Genomic DNA, 5,928 nt, shown 5'->3' on the forward strand with positions numbered 1-5,928 from the left:
GCACCCACACAGCCCACACAGGCATCGCATCCAACTTTTTACTTCACTCATGACTTGGCAGACATATATGAGCATCATGTATATGACGGGCTATTCCAGATGGATCCCCTGTCACCTCTAGACACACTCGCCACCCAGCTGTAATCTCTGCTACATACGGCCGCCACCCGTAGTTTTCCCCATCATACACACATTGCACACAAAGATAGATCTGGGAGCATGCCCCAGAATCGGTGGTATGATGATGAGTGCAGAGAGCTATATAGATACCTTCGTGCCCAGAGAGCACTGGGGACCATTACACAGAGACAAGCGAGCCGATAGATGAGGATCCTCACACGCCTTAAGAGGCGTGCATATGAGGAGGCACAATACTGGGATATATACCACCTACTCATGAGCAGAGATGCAGTCTCACTGCATGGCGCAGGATGAGAGAGCCTCGCCCTCGTACCCCGATTGAGGATCCACACACATGGCACACATATGCAAAGAGCCTCTACCATATCCCTCAGTAGCCACTGATACCACAGCCACAGGAATCCCGCCCTACCACCTCTACTTTCTTTACCGCCTCGATGGTAGAGAGAGCTATCTGTCGGTTACAGCATGGGAGATCGGCTGACCACACAGGTATACAGAGTGAGCATCTTATTTATGCAGCTGACACACTGGGACCCTTTGTTGCTCACCTCTTTAACAAGGCACTAGTGGAGGGCCTACCAGCTGAGTGGACTATGCACACCATCGTGCCTCTCCACAAAGCGGGAGACATGCTAGACCCCAGCAACTACAGGACTATCATGATTGGTCATACATTGGCCAAACTTTATGGCGCAGTGCTCGAGGCAGAGTTGAGCTCATATGCAGAGAAGGAGGGACTGCAAGCACCAGGGCAGGATGCCCACTCTCTCCTACACTATTTGGGCTATACATCGATGAGGTGGCTGACTTCATTGGTCACGGTGGTGGGGAGGACGGGGTAGACATCTCAGGTATCACAGTCCACATTATGCTATATGCAGATGATATTATTCTGGTCTCTAAGTCGTGGATGGGACTATAGCACCATCTCCATGCACTCGATGACTTCTGCATACAGAGAGGGCTTAGAGTGAACCTTGGGAAAACCAAGGCCATGATTTTCCACACCTCAAGGCCGGTTCGACGACAGGCCATCTTCACACTAGCAGGAGGACAGGTAGAGGTGGTAGACTCGTATGTGTACGTGGGGATTACATTTAGACTCCGCCAGGAAGATTTACTATGGCAGAGGCAACCAGGAATAGACTCACACGAGGGTATGTAGCTCTAGCCATGCTAGAGAGACAATGTCACCAAGCACACTTTCAGGAGCCTCGCACGAAGGTGGTTGTTTGACACTCTAGTCACCCCTGCTTTGATGTATGCTACAACAGTATGGGCACCTAGGCTTGCCACCTCCACATGGTCTCAGATAGAGAGGCCTCAGATTCTCATGCTCTCACGGATGATCCGCAACAAACCCTCCGTCCCACATGACATTGTCCGAATGGAGTTTGCTGCACCTCCTATGCTTGTAGAGGCCCTCTTCCAAACGATCTGCTTCATACAGAGGATCAGAGATATGCCATCAAATCGACTCTCACATAGAGCTTTTGAGGCATCCAGGCAACTCGCAGAGAGTGGAGATAGGAGATCATGGTATTCACAAATGATACAGTGGCTCACTTAGCATGGTCTTGACATAGATCACCTGCCACCTTTCTAGTATGATATACATGCACCACACATCCAGCTCTCTCACAGTGAGAGGAACAGAGTCTATCGGGAGGATTTATGGCAGCGATACACTCAAGAGACTTGGATTACACCCAGTCAGCCTCTACCGCCAAAGATGCTATACTACAGAGATTAGTTTGTGTATCTCAGCGGATGGATTCATACAGAGACCTGGATACATGGATGTGCACATGCCTCACAGTGCCCGAGTGGTGATTGGCCAGCTCAGAGTGTCATCACACCAGCTTAAGATTGAGGCAGGTAGGGCACCATGGATCCCCAGAGCAGAGAGGATATATAGACTATGCCAGGAGGAGGTTGAGAGTGAGAAACATTATGTATGCAGATGCACATCATATAGTGTCATTAGAGAGAGATACACCATCATCTTCAGTGGACATCCCTCACTCCGCCAGATCATGGAGTCCGCAGACCAACACAGATTTGGCCAGTTCTTGCTAGAGAGAGCGCGCCACAGAGACACTACTACGGACTCATACCACAGGGAGAGGTGGGCGACAGCTCCAGCTCACTAATTTCTTCCAGAGATCTATCTCAGTGCCTATCCTGACACAGGATGGGGTTACACTTCAGCGCGCTGTGGACCTTCGAGCCAAAGCACCAGGCTACCAGACTCCCAGACTACATCAGAGGGAGATCACAGAGATACGGGCTCGACATCAGCACCATATCCAGGAGCGGCTAGCTCACACTCACACCCGGAGATCATGCTCCGCTAATAAAATTTTACAGAGAATTTTAAAGAAATTGGTCAATGAGAACCGGACAGATTGGGATCAGAAGCTGTATTTCGCATTGTGGTCGTTTCGGGCAGCATACAAGTCAGCAATAGGAAAAATGCTGTTTTCCATGGTCTAAGCGGTGGTTCCAATAGAATTTGTGGTACCCAGTTTAAGAGTGGCAATGACTGCCCGATTATCTTCCGAAGAGCTCGAAGCAAACCGACTGGAACAATTATTGGCTCTAGAGGAGAAACAATTGAAGAGCATCTAGACATCCGATGTCATCCAGCGCCGGAGGAAGCTGTGGATTGATCGAAACACAAAGTTTTACTGTTTTGATGCTAATGATCCAGTTTTATTGTTTAATTCCAAAATGGGTCCACATCTAGGTAAACTTAAGTTGCAGTGGACGGGCCCATACCAGATGTTTTCCAAACTTGACACCGGCACATTCGAATTAATGACACTGGATGGTGTGCAACTATCAAACGCATAAATGGTTTTTGATGAAAGCCTTATTTTGGATGGTTACTAGATGTGGCATCAGGTCCAGTGTACATTGTTTCTGTCATGCACATATGCTCCAATAGCATTATCATTGGCATCCATTTTAACCATGAAATTTTGCTTGGATCCAAATTTTGGAGCATAGGAGCTAAAGTAGTATCATGCTTCAACACATTGAAACATTCATCCAACTCCTTAGTCCATTGTACTTGCCTTTCTCTACCCTTTAAGAAAGATTTATAAGAGGTAAAGCCATCTATTCATAATCTCAAATGAATGTTTAAAAGGTTCACAAATCCTAGAAAGGATTTGACTTGGGTGATGGTCCTTAGAATTGGCCATTTACGCACTTTTTTTGGTTTTCTCATAATCAATAAAGAATCCAATTAGCTATAATAATGTTTCCAAGGCATGCTAACTCTTGCTTTAGGAAATTACATTTGCTTTCTTTGAGAATATCCAACATAATTCTCAAATGCTAGGTATGTTTCTCTAGGGTTATACTATACACTAGGACATCATCTAAAAAGATAAGAACAAAACTTTCCCAAATATGGATAAAAGATATTGTTTATCATTCTATGAGAAAGTCGCTATCACATTAGTGAGTCCAAATGGTAATGCTAAGAACTCATAATGGTCATACATCTGGTTTTAAATCTTAAAGACTTCATCCTCTAATCTGATGTCTGTCCTCAGATATATCTTTGTAAAGTATCACACTCCACAAAACCGATCAATAAGGTCATTCATCCTTAGTAATGGATATTTTTTCTTAATAATATACTTGTTAAGACCCTTATAATCCATAGACATTCATTTTGTTTTATCCTTCTTGTCCACTAGGAGAACTGGTGCTTCCCAAGGTGATTTGATAGGCCTTAGATTACCCATCTAGAGGTACTATGAGAACTAGTGCTACACCCAAGGTGATTTGTTAGGCCTCACATGCCCCATCCAAAGGTACTCGTTAAGTTATCTAGCAACCTCATCCTCATTGATTCAACCTCTAGGGCTGCCTCATATTGTGTTGGCAGGAACCGCCATGTACTATTATTCATGTTACAGACAAAGAATATAAATGACTAACAACACAAACACAAATAAATAGAAGATAGGTAATCAGAAACCATTAGTATCTATGTATATTGTTTCTTCCGCTCTAAATCATACATATGCTTGTGCTTTGCCCCATAAGATGTTAACAGTTGTGGTACAAACTGACACACACTTCCAGTATGTCGTTTTGAATAATAATTAAGGATAAATGCATAACTATTCATAACTATATCTAAGGGTAACTACGGGGGCTAACACATGGCACACCAGTGGGTAGTCCACCTTGGACCGAAAGACGAACCCACTTGATGATGATGAGGATAAGTAAAAACAAAATCGGATTCTATAAATTGTTGAAAGGAATTTTCTTAAAATCCTAATCTAGTTCTATCTAATGGGTTTCTAAAATCTATGTCTACAATATGCATGGATGGATTTTATAATTTGTTGAAAGAAATTTTCCTAAAATCCTAATCCAGTTCTATCTAATGGGTTTCTAAAATCTATGTCTATAATATGGGTGAATGGATGAGCTTGCTTATTTTATAAGACTGAAATTGAGACTGTAAGTAATCTAAAAAAGAATGAGATTGGCGGCTTCTGGATGATCTTTATTATGCTCTGCGGCCTTCGGCTGGTTATGGTCAGGTAATGGCACCTCGTCTTTGTTCTTGAGTCAAACCTCTAGAAGATTGACCTTTGTGTGCATGTTCTTTGTATCTGCTTGGGCGCTCTGCACTTTGTCATTGATCTGGTGTAGCTTGTTGTTGATAATCCCTCCGAAGGTTGCTAGTTTAGTGGCAACACATCCTTGCTGAAGTGCACCACAAAATTCTACACTATGTGCCAGTTGGAGGGGAGGGGCAAATTGCGGGAGCGTAATGTCTCCACTGCTTCCATTATACACACTGCATATTGCTCCATCTCCCTCTTCAGAACTTACACTGAATTTCTGAGCTCACCTGTCTTGCCTTCACTTTCTGTGACATATTCTTTACAATCATTCTCTGAAGTCTTTGAAGGCTTTCTTCATATGCTTCCAGCTTCTTTTAATTATTGTATCTTTAAGCTCTAAAGTAGCTACAGCTTTTTCCCGCAGTTTATTATTCTAGCTAAACTTATGTGCTTTTTCATCTTCCAGCTGATTTGCCAATTTTAAAGCTTTAACCTCATTTTTAAACCACTTTGCATTGTGGTGAAATGCTCAAGCATTATGCTCTTCTAGTCATTTTTAAACTGCTCTACATTGTGGTGAAATGCTCGAGCTTGCTCCTAAATCAGAATGTACTGCATTCACAGTTGAGTGAAAGCTGGATCTTCAAATGGACCTTGCCTGCTCACCCTTACCTTGAGGATTACTAAAATAGTGGCCCTGATCTTTATGTGTACTCTATTTGGTCGGCTGTTGCTGAGAATGACAAATAGGTCCAGAGGGTCCACCTCCTCCTCTGGAACCGCCTGCGTCAGATTCATCATCATGTGGTCGTTGTCAAAACTCATCCGGGCGGTATGTCATCTCCCTGATCTTTTTGAATTCTTCAATGTATCCGGATACAGGTTGTCAATAAGCTCCCCGATTCAAGCTTCATATCTATCCACTTCACTTGCCAACAGCTCATATATCTCTGCATCATCATTTGCTTTTGAGAGCGCTAACTCTGCTTTTGAGCACTTGCAAAGTTTCCCGAGTTGTTGCATCACAAAAATATGCTGGCTTAACAAATGTTGTCTTTGTAGCTTAGCTTTTTTATGTTTTTGTTGCAGATCTCGAATTTGCTCTGCTGCATCTGCACTTTATTTTGCTTTGCCTGTGATAATTCCTTAGCATGGAGCTCAATTATATTTCTAAATTGTGCCT

The sequence above is a fragment of the Cibotium barometz genome, chromosome 13, assembly GCF_041138505.1.
Source record: "Cibotium barometz isolate CiBa-2024 chromosome 13, ASM4113850v1, whole genome shotgun sequence".
NCBI classification, from domain to species: Eukaryota; Viridiplantae; Streptophyta; class Polypodiopsida; order Cyatheales; family Cibotiaceae; genus Cibotium; species Cibotium barometz.